Source organism: Carcharodon carcharias, chromosome 6 (genome assembly GCF_017639515.1).
Source record: "Carcharodon carcharias isolate sCarCar2 chromosome 6, sCarCar2.pri, whole genome shotgun sequence".
Classification (NCBI taxonomy): domain Eukaryota; kingdom Metazoa; phylum Chordata; class Chondrichthyes; order Lamniformes; family Lamnidae; genus Carcharodon; species Carcharodon carcharias.
The window spans coordinates 22481907-22496875 of record NC_054472.1 but is presented as its reverse complement, the minus strand read 5'-3'; the positions used below and the strand labels follow the sequence as shown (position 1 = coordinate 22496875).

At 47.7% G+C, this 14969-nt stretch overlaps 1 pseudogene; it reads left to right on the top strand.

The window, feature by feature from the left end:
* The first annotated feature begins 5792 nt into the window (after positions 1-5792).
* On the top strand, positions 5793-5921 carry LOC121279488 (annotated as a pseudogene).
* The last annotated feature ends 9048 nt before the right edge of the window (positions 5922-14969 follow it).

Sequence of the window (14969 nt, the reverse complement as noted above, 5' to 3'; positions counted from 1 at the left end):
TTACCATACAGAGACAATTTGGGTGATTTTTTGTGCAGATTGTGTTCACTGATTGAAGCTTTGAATCATTTCCCAAGTTTTCTTTTTTAAGAAAGGGGTGGTCAACTCTAGACTTAAACATTTGAAGCTTCCAAACACCAGGATGAGACTTCAGTCATAATCCCTGGAAACACTCGCTTAGTTGCCAACAGCCAATGCTTATCTTCTGCTTCTTGAAGGTCAGGTTCAAAGATTTAAAATACAGAACCTAGCTGGTATAACCAGTAATGCCTACTGATAGCTCTGTCAGCTGCAACACAAAAAAGGGTGCTTATATAACAGTTTAATGGGAGGATAGTGTAATATCTCTCTGAGGGGAAAATGGCCTGGAATACAAAACAGTCTGGAACGAAAGAATACACCTTAAAGCTAAAACAAAAACAGAATTACCTGGAAAAACTCAGCAGGTCTGGCAGCATCGGCGGAGAAGAAAAGAGTTGACGTTTCGAGTCCTCATGACCCTTCGACAGAACTAGGTGAATCCCAGGAAGGGGTGAAATATAAGCTGGTTTAAGGTGGTGGGGGGGTTTGGGTGGGGGGAGAGAAGTGAAGTGGAGGGGGGTGATGTGGTTGTAGGCAAAAGCAGTGATAGAAGCGGATCATCAAAAGATGTCACAGACAGCAGAACAAAAGAACACATAGGTGTCGAAGTTGGTGATATTATCTAAACGAATGTGCTAATTAAGAATGGATGGTAGGGCACTCAAAGTATAGCTCTAGTGGGGGTGGGGGGAGCACAAAAGATTTAAAAATATTTAAAAATAATGGAAATAGATGGGAAAAAGGAAAATCTTTATAATTTATTGGAAAAAAAAACAAAAGGAAGGGGGAAGAAACAGAAAGGGATGGAGGAGGGAGCTCAAGACCTAAAGTTGTTGAATTCAATATTCAATCCGGAAGGCTGTAAAGTGCCTAGTTGGAAGATGGGGTGTTGTTCCTCCAGTTTGTGTTGGGCTTCACTAGAACAATGCAGCAAGCCAAGGACAGACATGTGGGCAAGAGAGCAGGGTGGAGTGTTGAAATGGCAAGCGACAGGGAGGTTTGGGTCATTCTTGCGGACAGACCACAGGTGTTCTGCAAAGCGGTCGCCCAGTTTACGTTTGGTCTCTCCAATGTAGAGGAGACCGCATTGGGAGCAACGAATGCAGTAGACTAAGTTGGGGGAAATGCAAGTGAAATGTTGCTTCACTTGAAAGGAGTGTTTGGGCCCTTGGATGGTGAGGAGAGAGGAAGTGAAGGTGCAGGTGTTACATCTTTGGTGTGGGCATGGGGTAGTGCTATAGTTGGGGGTTGGGGAGTAGGGGGTGAGGGAGGAGTGGACCAGGATGTCCCGGAGGGAACGATCCCTACGGAATGCCGACAGTGGGGGTGAAGGGAAGATGTGTTTGGTAGTAGCATCATGCTGGAGTTGGCGGAAATGGCGGAGGAGGATCCTTTGAATGCGGAGGCTGGTGGGGTGATAAGTGAGGACAAGGGGGACCCCATCATGTTTCTGGGAGGGAGGAGAAGGCGTGAGGGCGGATGCGCGGGAGATGGGCCGGACACGGTTGAGGGCCCTGTCAAAGAAGAAGGAGGACATGTCAGAGGAACTGTTTTTGAAGGTAGCATCATCGGGTGCAAGAAAGGGTTGAGTTGAAAACTGCTGCATCAGAATAACTCAGATTGTCCATTGGCCTCATTGCCCTGGAGAAAAGCTGACTCCCTACAAACTTAGTAAAAACACAAGAACGAGCGTAAATACTTTGCCCATAAATCTGTTACTATCTCTGAAGTAATTGAAACAATCCAATCTAAAAAAAGCCCTCCTAGGCTATGCAATTATTAACTGCAGTGACTGTTGACATATCAATACGCTAGACCTTGAGAAACAATTTGCTCCTTTTGAAGACTGGCTTCGCATCTTAGCATTACTCATCAGGAAAACAAACTCTAAGGATGATGACAGTGGGAAAATTCAAGGTTAGGACCAGTATTAGTTATTTTGGGCAATAAGTTATTTTGAAATCTTATGGGGTGGAATTTTACAGCCCCTCCTGCTGGCGGGATTTTCCAGTCGCAATGAAGTCAACAGACACTTGAACGGCTCAATGCATTTTCCGACCCTACCCCACCATGAAGAGGCCATAAAATTCTGCCCCATGGGACATTTTAAACAGCGGAATGACAATAGAAAACATTATACAAAACATAACCAGTTTTCCCTTCATTGACTGCTACTTACAGAACCAAATGCGGTGCTAAACAATCTGTATAATGCCCCCTCTCATTTGTCTCCTTTCAAGGCTGAACAGTTTAATTTTTCCTGACACCTCAGGCCTGGATTTTCAGGTCCCGTTGTGGTGGGACCCACCACAGGAGATTCAGCAGCCCAGCCAAAAGTCCGTTTTCCGGAGGGTGGGGCTAGAAAATCCGCCCATTGGGGAGGAATCATCCCAGATTTGCACTAAGTGCGGTAGTGGGCGAATAAAATGACGTCTTACCCACCAGCCGCAAAGGCGCGTTTTCACGCCGTCTGGTCCCAAACCTATCGCACTAGTTACACATTCCTAGGAAACACACTGTTTCCATGGTGGGCAGGGTCTTGTTCACCCACCGTGCCATCACCTCACCGCTTCATCAATCCGGACGCCATATTTAAAGTCCAGATGCGCGCAGACATTTCAGTCCTTCCAGCCCATGACTACTGCAGGGAAGATGTCCACGTAAGGCAAAATGACTGCAGCCCTCAGGTTTAGTGATGCGTCACTGGAATGCCATTTGGATGCAGTGGAGACCCGCCGCAGTGTCCTCTAATCCCTGCTCTGGCCGCAGGATACGCAGCAGCGTGACCAACCAAGCTTGGTAGGTGATGGCAGTGGTGGTCAGCGCCAATGCTGCACAGAAGAGGTTGGCCATCCAAAGCAGATATAGGATGAATGATCTCATCCATGCTACCAGGTTATGGCAACAAACCCATCACTCTGAACTCACATACTCAAGCCCATCACACATTCGCTGGCATCTCACTCACTGCCAGCTCAAGGGACATCACCATCCATTTTCATACACACACCCTCACATGTCCATCTGGCCTCCTCTGCTCCGAAGACTGTCTCCTCAGCCCTCACCATCTTGAGGCCACCTGCAGAGATCAACATATGCCCCCACACACACCCTGGGATATCCCCCCTTCCCCAGTACAGCCCTCGTCCTGCAGCCTCTTCCCTTGCCTGAGGCCACTTCTACCCCCTTCCCCAAGCAAGCCCCAGCCCTGTAGCCATTGAAAAGCCACCCATTCATGGCTGATCTGGTAAGTAGAGACCTACCCGTGAGCCCCGCTAAAAGTGATGTGGTGCTGTCTGTGAAGCCTGGCGCTGATGATTGTGGGTGCTGCCCAAAGCAAGATAGGGAAACAAACCTCGAAGTCACAGGTGAAGTGCAGCCCACCAGGTGCACAACGCTTATGTGCTGTTGTGAAACACGTTGCTGTGTTTTCCCACCAACATGGGCCAATGATCCCGACGGGCAGGCCTAATAATGATACGCTGGTGTATTACAATGAGGTTCCCGATGTCCGATGGCGGAGAATGCAGCCCACCATTGGTGGGCTGAGTGGACAGACATGAACCAGTTTCATACCATTGGGAAACTGATCGTGCCATATTGTCCACTCGCCACCGAACACACACAACGCTGGAGGGCACGGAAACCCCCGACCTCCATCTCCGACATCAGTCTTGAGATCCTTCTGCAAACCATTTCCCGAGCTTTTAAATTCACTTTGAAACTTTGTAAGGTTTCAAGAAAGGCGCTGCAAATAGAAAATGAGATGAACAACTGCACAATCTCTTTTTGACAGTGGAATGTTGGCCAGAATACCGGAAAGCCCTGTTTCTCTTCAAACTGTGCCTCTGAATCTTTCATGTAAATCTGAGCAGGCAGACAATGCATTAGGTTAAGGTCTCAGCCAAAAGATAGCACTGCCAACAATGCAGCATTCCCTCAGCACTGTATTGATGAGCGGAATTTAATGGAGCCCAATGGAGCGGGTATGAGGTAGTGCAGGATCGCACAGGAGGTGCTGTGCCTGAAACCCGACTCCAGGAGCTCTGGGCCGCATTATGCCAGCAGCTGGGAGGCAGTCAGGTGGCAATGCTGCGTGGAAGCAACAGGGAGTCAATCGAGCTTGTGAAACAGATACATCAGAAACACTGAGTCAACCGTTTCACTGAAACCCTTTCTATTCTCACGAGGGATTTCAATCTTCACCTCCAAAGATCTCACCTCGGAATTCTCCCCAAAAGTCATTCCAACTCGGATGACATCAACGATGTCCCATCTCACAAGGTTTTAATTTCGTTTCCTGAGATTCTGTTCCCCTGGATTCCCAAGACTACACTCAAGCATTAACTCACAAGCACAATTTCAGCTCTTTGGCCGCGCCAAGTAGAACACTCCTGCCCCAAAGGGGTATCTCTGCCCCAACAACCTTTGGCTGCCTTCTTCATTGCCCTTTCTCTAATTAGAACCTCTTTCTCTCCTCCTCTCTTTTTCCTTAACAAAAGTGGGACCTCCTTGTTTCCCCTGTCCATGTCTCTTACCTGGGACTTCCTTTTGGGTCGTCTCCCTGGCCCCTCTCCCCTTTTTGGGACCTCTTCCTGTCCTGTTTCCCTGCCCAGTCTCCCTGTCACTTGCCGGCTATGGTGCGCCACATCCAGTCACCTGACCCAAGGTTTTGGTACCTTTTTTCTCTCTCCTTATGTGCAGGCACACTGGGCCTGTCCTGCGCCCTGAGAACTTAAAGATGCCGATCTGCTGAATTGTGCATATGCAGCCCGCACCTGGCCTGCGCAGATGAGGGAAGTCCAAAGTTTGTCGGAATTTGGAGTTCCCAACCTCCACGGCCAACGCTAAGTTTGGATTTCATAACTCAGTGAAAATCTTAAAACTTGAAAACTTGTTGTGTGACCCTTCCAATTAGTCAATGAAAATTCAAATAGCTTTTTAAAAGTTAAAAGAATCGTAACACCGCTCTCAGCGGACTTGAAAGACACTGGCACCGTGAAACAAATGCCTGATACCCACATGCAGTCATTCCTCAAGAAAGAGCTGCCACTGGGGCATATTATTTTTTTGCCTGTCTGATCGACCCCTCGCTATGTTGAGGCCCTTCGGGCATTGCCCACATGAATGCCACAGCACTCTCAGCATTCCGTTACGCTCATCCTGACGATGCAGAGGTCATTGACCCACTTTTGACACTGCACCCAGCTGCTAACCTCTGTTGCTATCTCTATCCAGGCTTCCTTGGTCAGGTGGGAGACTCCCCTGATGCTGTCCATAGGGAAAAGCCTAGGTCGACTCACGCCATGTGAGTCACGCCATGTGTTCACCTGTTCATACCTGTGCTGAATCTTGCTGTCAGGCTGAGCACCATGTCATTTAGAAGGAACCACTGCTGCGCACCATGTTGTGGTTTTATCATGATATAAAGGCACCAATCACTTATAAGGGGATTGTGCAAATGAATTGTAGGTTAACTTATTAATTTTAGGCACATGTGAACAGATAAACATGGACAGAAAGCTTGCAGACATCAGCAGCAGGGCTGTGTGTCTGTGTTGTAGTCCAGGCCGAAGTGAAACTGAAGCTGGATCACTTGACACACTTACCTTAAAGTGACAGCATACTGGTATCCCTTAAAGGTATATTACAACAGACAGGATAGGAATTGTGTTGGAAATCAACAGCATTCCTAAATTTGGAGGAGGGAGATACTTACCTGGCAGGGGAGAGACAATGATCATGAAGGTTGTTCTCCAGGGGGGAGACCTTCATCGCCAGGGAAAGAGCAATGGCTATAACCAGTCGAACTCCTTACCATGGGGTACCTAACACCATCCGAGTCATGATGAAGGGCAGCGAGCAAGGAACAGGAATGGATAGGACCTTCTTCACCAAGAGGATCCTATTCAAGCTGTGTGGTTTCGAGGCTGCGGAGATCCACGGCCTACAGGATTTCCCCAGCGCTGGATTTTTTGATGTGACTTTCAAGCAAGTGGCAGCTTGTGTCAAACTCCTGAAGGTGTTTGAGGAAAAGAAAGACATGCCAGAAATGAAGATCCTGACAGCGGAGCCGCTCTTTGCTCTGCCATTGCAACGAGAACGGGTTGCGACGGTGCATCTGTACAACCCCTACGTCCCTGTCGCTGACATGCTCACCTTCCTTACCAGGTACTTAGATAAGGTTGGGAGCTGCACCGCGGTTAGAGATGGTTCAGGGATCTGGACATGTAAATGCCAGGTTAAGGTAACGCTCAAGACCGACGGTAAGGGAGCCATCATCCACCCCCCTTCCAGATTCGCTATCGGGGAAAGCCGTGGCTACCTTGTCTACGCTGGGCAACCCAAACTTTGTCGCTCATGCGGCAAGTCTGGTCATGTGGCGGCCAATTGCAGCGCCGTCCTCTGCAAGAACTGCAAACAGGAAGGGCACCAGACAAAAGACTGTAAACAGGCTAAGTGCTGCAACCTGTGTGGTGAAGCAGGTCACCTCTACAAGACCTGCCCCAAACGTTGCCGTACTTATTCACAGGCAGCCAAAGCCAACGAGGGGGAAGCAGAAGAAATGCCTCGTGTCACTCCAACCACCAAGGCCCCCAGGGAGAACAACGGGACAAAGGAGGACACAGAGAGAGATAAGGTGGAGGAAAAGATTGAGGCAACAGACGGCCAACCAACAGCACTGCCCCCTGAACCTCCCACTCCTCAGGAGAGTGAATCAATGGAGGAGGAGGAGGCAGCAGGGGGTGTGGCAGCTGGTGAAGAGAGTCAAAAGGAAGAAGGGGCTAAAAAGAAACCAAGCCACTTCCCAGACAAGAGTCAAGAGGCATCTCCTATCTGACACGGATAACAAGAGCAGCAGCTCTTCGGACGAAGAAGGGCCAGGGCGGCGCCAACAGAAGAAGCGGCAAAACGCTAGGGAGTTGGAGGACGAGACACCTGAGCTCCAGAACATTGGAGACAATGAGGAGACCAGCGCACCCCAACTTTACCCACAACCTGAAGAGGCCAGTGTACCACAACCCCAGGAATCTGGGAACAGTGAGGCGCTCGGCGCACCCCAGATCCGGGAAGCCGGCAGCAGCAATGCCCCAGAGTGGGAGAGGATTGGAGAAGCTTCTCCAACAGAGGACATTTCAAACCCCGCTCTCTGCACTGACCCCCAGATGCCACCTGAGCAGAACATCTCCAATGGGGAGGTTCAGGACACTTTCCTCAGCCCATCCAAAGTGAAGCAATTTGAGCACACCACGGGCATGAAGGAACTCTCAGAGACAACAGGTTTGGTAAGCGACTAACTGCTTTAAAATGGGTGTAAAAATTGTATCCATAAATGTGCGTAGCATTAAATCTACTACGCGATGTGTTGCGACCTTGGACTACCTTGCCAAGGTCAAAGCTGACCTGCTGTTTCTACAGGAGTGTGCGATACCGCACCTCAGCTCCTACAGGCAATGGTTACGATGGTGGTCCCACAGGCCATCGATCTGGTCGGGAGGAAACGACTCTAGTTCCTCCAGCCTGGGGATTCTGCTACGGGGAGGCAGCTTCACCGTCTCCCAGGTTAAGGAGGTGGCGGCGGGCGCCTCCTCATAGCAGACGTAATGTACAAGAATGCTCCACTCCGGTTAATTAACGTCTACGCCCCGTCACAAGGGGCTGAGCAGCTGGAGGTTTTTCAGCAGCTCCCACTGCTGCTGGCGACCTCCAGGCCGGTCATTCTGGGCGGTGACTTCAACTGCATCATCGATGCGGCTGGACGATCCGGCTGGGCCAAAAGCAGATTGGACGCTACGTCCAGATCCCTGATGGAAACAGTAAAGGATGCCAAGCTGCACGACATCTTCAGCAACCCTGCAGACGGAGCACAGCGTAGATACACCTGGTCGCGGCCAGACAGGTCCATCCGTTCCAGGATAGACTTCCTGTTTGTGTCCCGTGCATTCACAGTCAGATCCACCGAAGTCAAGCCGGTGTTCTTCTCTGACCACTGCCTCCTACTGGCTGACTGTCACTTAGAGAAGGACCAGAGGGTGGGCAGGAGGGCATGGAAGCTAAACGTGAAACTGCTGACCCCAGAGAACATTGAGGAGCTCAAGAGGGATTACAAAGGTTGGAAAACCATGAAACCCCACTTTGAGTCACTGACACACTGGTGGGAAGTGATCAAGGGAAACATCAAGAGGTTTTTCGTCCTCAAAGGCACCCAGAAAGCTAGAAAGGAACAGAGGGAAATGTCCCAACTCCAGAAAAACATGCAGAATCTGCTCCGGCTGCAGTCGATGGGGGTCGATGTCAAGGAGGAACTCCAAGAGGTGAAGAGCCAGGAAGCCTCGCTCTTTGCCTCGGAGGTCTCCAAGATCATCTTCCGTTCCAGAGTCCGCTCCGTGGAGCAGGATGAGACGTGCTCATGTTTCTTCTTCCAAAAGGTACACAGAGAGAGCTCTGTGATCAGCAGCCTGAAGGAAGAAGATGGCTCAGTAAAGTCATCACAGTCCGACATTTTGAGGATCAGCAAATCCTTTTATGCCGGATTGTATGACGTGAAGCCCACAGACAGCATGGCCTCCCAGTCCTTCCTGTTCTCTATCACGGAGGTCTTAGACGACAGTACACGGGAGAGTCTGGACAAAGCGCTAACTCCTGACGACCTGACTGAGGCCCTTAAGTCCTTCGAGAAGAGTAAAACTCCCGGAAGTGACGGCTTGCCGGCGGAGTTGTATTCAGCTCTGTGGGACTGGATCGGCCCGGACCTGCTAGAAGTGTACGAGAGTATGCTCCTGGCCGGCAGTATGTCAGAATCCATGAGGAAAGGCATTATCACCCTCATCTACAAGCACAAGGGGGAAAGGGAGGAAATTAGAAATTGGCGACCCATTTCACTGTTGAATGTGGACTATAAGATTCTGTCCAAGGTCATCGCCAATCGGGTCAAATCCGCTTTGGAATTGGTGATTCACCCTGACCAGACCTGCACTTTGCCGGGCAGGAAGATCTCTGACAACCTCGTGCTGCTCAGGGATACGATTGCCTATGTGCAGGACAGGGGTGTGGACACCTGCCTCATTAGCCTGGATCAGGAGAAGGCCTTTGACAGAATATCACACACCTACATGGTGGATGTGCTCTCCAAAATGGGGTTTGGGGACGGAATTCGCAATTGGATCCAACTGCTCTACACTAACATCAGTAGTGCAGTCTCGATCAATGGGTGGGAATCAGACAGCTTTCCTATTAAATCTGGAGTCAGGCAGGGCTGCCCTCTCTCCCCTGTCCTTTTCGTGTGTTGCATAGAACCCTTTGCTGAGTCCATCAGGAAGGATCCGGGCATAAGAGGAGTGACGATCCCAGGCAATGGAGGCACTCAGGTCAAAGTCTCCCTGTACATGGACGATGTCGCCATTTTCTGCTCGGATCCGCTGTCGGTGCGCAGACTGATCCACATCTGCGACCAGTTCGAACCGGCCTCGGGAGCCAAGGTTAATCGTGGGAAGAGCGAGGCCATGTTCTTTGGGAACTGGGCTGACCGATCCTTTGTCCCCTTCACTGTCAGGGCTGATGGCCTGAAGGTGCTGGCGATATGGTTCGGAGGGACCAGGGCACGCGTTAGAAACTGGAAGGAGCGAGTGTCTATGGTGAAAAGGAAACTGGGCATGTGGGAGCGACGCTCCCTCTTCATTGCGGGTAAGAACCTGGTCATCAGGTGTGAGGCACTCTCGCTGTTGCTGTACGTGGCGCAGGTCTGGCCCATTCCACACTCCTGTGTGGTGGCAATCACCCGAGCCATCTTCTGCTTTATCTGGAGGTCGCAAATGGATCGTGTCTGAAGGGACACGATGTACAAGCCTCTAGATAAAGGGGGAAAAAACGTGCCCAACATCGCCCTCATGCTGACGGCCACCTTTGTGTGTGGCCGCATCAAGCGGTGCGTAGACCCTCAGTACGCAAACACTAAGTGTCACTACATGCTGAGGTTCTACCTGTCCCCAGTGTTACGAAGGATGGGTCTGGCCACGCTGCCGCGGAATGCTCCAAGTAGTTGGACCGTGCCGTACCACCTGTCCCTCGTGGGAAAATTTATGCAGAGAAACACCTTTGACTACAAGTCCATCAGGCAGTGGTCGGCACGTAACGTCTTAAAGGCCCTGAGGGAAAAGGAGAGGGTGGATCCTGTGGGATGGTTCCCTGAGCAAACTGACAAAGTCATATGGCAGAATGCCTCATCGCCAGAACTTTCCAACAAGCACCAAGATGTAGCTTGGCTGGTGGTGAGAAAGGCCCTCCCTGTAAGCTCCTTCCCACATGCCAGGAGTCTCACCCCCTCTGCACGTTGCCCTCGAAGTGGCTGTGGTGGGGAAGAGACCGTTGTTCACCTCCTTGTAGATTATGTCTTTGTGAAGAAGGTCTGGAGAGAGATGCAGTGGTTTCTGTCGAGGTTCATCCCGAGCAGTTCTGTGACACAGGACACTGTGCTCTACGGGCTGATCCCAGGGACACATACTGAGACAAACATCAACTACAGCTGGAGGATCATCAACTCGGTGAAAGACACTCTTTGGTCTGCTCGAAACTTGTTGGTTTTCCAGCGCAAAGAGTTGTCCCCGACCGAGTGTTGCAGACTGGCATATTCCAAGGTCCAGGACTACGTGCTGAGGGACACAGTTAAGCTTGGGGCAGCCGCCACAAAGGCGCAATGGGGAAGGGTCGCTGCCTAAGACCTTTCTGCCACAGTGCACTGAGGGGCTGGGAACTGTAAAGAGCCCCTCAGGCTGTACAGCTTAAAATGAATGTCTGCCAATGATTGTAATATTCATTGTTTGTACTGATACACCTTGTGATTCATGTTGTAAAAGTTGAACATGATTGTATTTTTGTAATGGTGATTTTGAAATGGTTCGAAATGTTTTTGAAGATTTATGAATAAAGTATATTTTTGCAAAAAAAAAATTTGGAGGAGGGAGAGAAGTTCTTGAGGAGAAAAGAAAGGAAAGTGCCACTGCACTTCATATGCTACATACACAGCTCTCCCACAGAATCCACATTTGGTTCCCTTTCTGACAAGGACAGTCCTTTCTGACCATGTCAGGTGAGAGATGTCTTCAGCACAAAAGATGTTTCTGCACAATGATCATTGCCCTGAAAGTTCTCTGGACACACCAGTGGTTCCACTGGGTAAAATGGTCATTGCTGCATTAAACATTTACATCTCTATGGCATTGCTTACTGTTTTCGCTGGGCTTGCTGCCCTTTACATGAAAAATTGAGCTTAGTGCGAAGGCAGTGCCCAGATGTCCACATATTATATTTCTCTCAATATTATTTATTGTTATCAGGCTGTTTGGTTGATGCCTTGCAGTTTTACAGCACAGCAGGAAACTTTGAGAAGGATCATGCACAGTGGACAGAAGTGCTGTATGATTTTCTGATATATTATTCTAAGTGATTATTATAAATGTGCTTTATAATGTAAGTTAATTACTTTGGTTTTCTAGCTTCATTCCGACTGAAGTGTTTAGAGTGGTATTGTGCAACAGGGCAGCTTGTAGTATGGCAGTGCTGACCCCAAGGCATTGCTTTGACTGCATTCTGAAAAAAAATCTTGGACTGAATGTTAGTCGTGCACAAAGGATTATTATTTTCCATATCACAGGACATACAAAATGTGATTGTTTTTGTAACATTTTATCTACCATGCTTACTAAAGATCTCGTAACTTTTTGGGAGTAAGGAGGACTTAACACATGGGGCAGAATCTTGCCCTTGTCAGGCCGGCTCGATGGGATGGGGTGGTGGGAAGCCGACCACTACCCGTGATCGAGGCCAGAAGGCGATGTCACGGTGGCGGGCCAATTAAGGCCTGCCCAGCATGAAACGCGATCTTCAGCACTGAGTGCTGCCTGTGCAGGCAGGGCGAGGAGTGCAAGCGGGAGGAGCTCAAATTTTGCGCATGTGCACAAATGTGGGCTTGCAAATCTCCCTGAGGCACAGAGCTGCTTCAGGGAGATGAACAGATTACAAAAAATTTAAAAGATTTTATAAGTGTTATAAAACATGTCCCCTCATGTGACTCAGTTGTTAATTAAATTTTAAAATTTTTATTTTATTTTTATTTGCTTTTGGAAACCTCATCCCGCCCATGGATGAGGTTTCCAAAAAAGTGCAAAGGCCACTTGGCCTTTTTGCCTGTCTGCCAACCGTAAGGTTGGATGGGCAGCGAAAAATTTCTTTTTAATGGCCTTAATAGGCCCCTTAATTGTCAGTGGGTATGCTGCTGACTCCAGCGTGTGCCCGCCAACTGAAATATCATGCGAGTGTGTAATGGCGTCAGGATGTTCGCCTGACGTCATCGCGCATCCGTTTACACTCAGTTGGGTAAGGCGCGTGCCCGCCCACCGAGCTAAAAATTTTGCCCTTGATATTAACTAATTTCTGCATCAGAATAAAGCATTGTCCTTCAATGGCTGTTATTGGCATCATTCTAGGATGGGTTTGGCATGCACCAATGATGTATGATGATTTGGAACCAGTTTCACTTTATGTAGCAGAGACTGACTAATGACTGTAACTCACTAGGAGCAAACCCAAGGTCAGGATGACATGGGGACAAGACTGTTGTTAGTAAATGAACATCCCTCAGACCCATGACCGACAGCTTAGAAAATAAATCAATCGGTGAGCAAATATAAAAGACACCTTAAGTCGTATGACAATGCAAGTGACGCTTCACTACTCTCGGCTTTGTAATACACAAAAACTGAAATTGTCCCTTGTGTTAGGCAGTAGAACTTAAATCAATATTATTTTTGACCCAATCACTGATGGACAAAAAGTGAACCCCTGCTGTTGTTCGAGTGTCAAATCTACTGACAAAAAAAACAAATATCGGAAACCAAATATCCAATGACAATCTTTCTGCATAATATACAAAATTACAGACACTAGAACATGGGATGGATTTGATTAATTCTCTCCTGGCATGCAGCTTCACTGCACAAGGAATATGTCAGAAATTCAGACAGGAAGGAAGGTCACTGGGTCCCAAAGGATCTTCAATCTACAATGATTAATGGCCAGGAAATTCTGTTGAAATCCTTGGCCAAGTTCCCAAACAAATTCAACAAATTTTTTAAAAAAACACCTTCCACTTATATAGCATCTTTAATGTAGAAAAATGTCCCAAGGTGTAATTAGAAAAAAATGAACGCCAAACCACAGAAAACAATAGTCATTAGAACATAAGAAACAGGAGTTGGAATAGGCCATTTGGCCCCTCAAGTCTGTTCCATCATTTAATAAGATCATGGCTGATCTTCCACCTCAACTTTACCTTCCCACACAATCCCCACATCCATTACTTCCAGTAGTATCCAAAAATCTATTGATCCTTGTCTTGGATATATCCAACAACTGAGCATTTACAGCTGAGGTAGAGAATTCCAAATATTCAAACTCCTTTCAGTGAAGACGTTTCTCCTCATCTCAGTCCTAAATGGCCAACCCTTTATTCTGAGACTGTGCTCCCTAGTTCTAGCCAGGGGCAAAGCTTTCTCAGCATCAACCCTGACAAAAGCCATAAGAACATTACATGTTTCAATTAGGTCATATCTCATCTTTCTAAACTCCAGGGAATATAGCCCTGGGCCAGGGTTTTACAGTCCCTCCAGCCCAGTGGGATATTAGAGTCCTGCCTGTACTGAATGGAGATTTAAATGGCTTGCTGCATCTGCCGGGGTAAGAAATGCCACGGTGGAGGCTGTAAAATCCTGACCCTAGTCCATTCAACCTCTCCTTATAGGACAACCCCCATTTCCCAGTAACCAATCTAATGAACCTTTATTGCACTCCTTATAGGGCAAGTATGTCCCTCCTTAGTTAAGGAGACTAAAGCCACATATATTAGTCCAGGTGTGACATCACCAAAGCCCTGTAGAATTGTAGTATGAGTTCTTTACTCTTGTAGCCCAATTCATTTGTAACAAAAACTAACATATCATTTGCCTTCCGAATTATTTGCTATACCTGCCTGTTAACTTTCATGATTCATGTACAAGGACACCCAGGTCCCTCTGAATGCAACCATTTCTCAGTCTCTCACTAACAAAAAAAATCTGCTTGTTTTAATTTTTCCTACTAAAGTTGATAACTTCAGACTTCCCCGTCAGCTATGTTCTTGCCCACTCACTGAACTTGTCTATTTCCCTCTGCAGCATTTTTGCATCATCCACCGTGGTTAAATTTCCACCTAACTTTGTATTGTTAGCAAGTCTGGATGCATTACACTCAGTCCCCTTGTCTAACTCATAAATTGTAAATAGCTGAGACCCAAGTACTGATCCTTGTGGTTCCCTGCTGCTTACAGCACTGGGAACTCAGAAAAGACCTCCATTCCCTTATTCCCCATTATAATTTCACCAGTCTCTGCCTCTAATGGGTCCACGTTTACTTCCACTAATCTCTTCCTTTTTACACACCTATTGAAACGTTTACTATCTGCTTTTTTGTTTCTAGCTAATCTATTTTCATTTTCTCTTTTCTCTTCCTATATCAATTTCTTGGTGAATGATTTGCTAAATTCCAATCCTCTGGTTGACCAATCTTTTTGGCAAATTTATAAGCCTCCTTTGATCTAATTTGGTATTAGATCAAGAATATTTCTTGTTAGCTATGGTTGGACCACATTTTCTGTGCCAGTTTTGTGCCTTTAAGGAATGTACAGTATATTTAATGCTAGCTATTGCTTGTCTGCCATTATATATTTTAATATAGCTTCCCAACCTAACTTAGTTAATTTGCCTCTCATACTGACATAGTTTGTTTTATTTAGATTTAAAATCCTAGTTTCAGGCTTCACTAAAATCAATGTAAAATTCCTTACTACAAGGTTATAA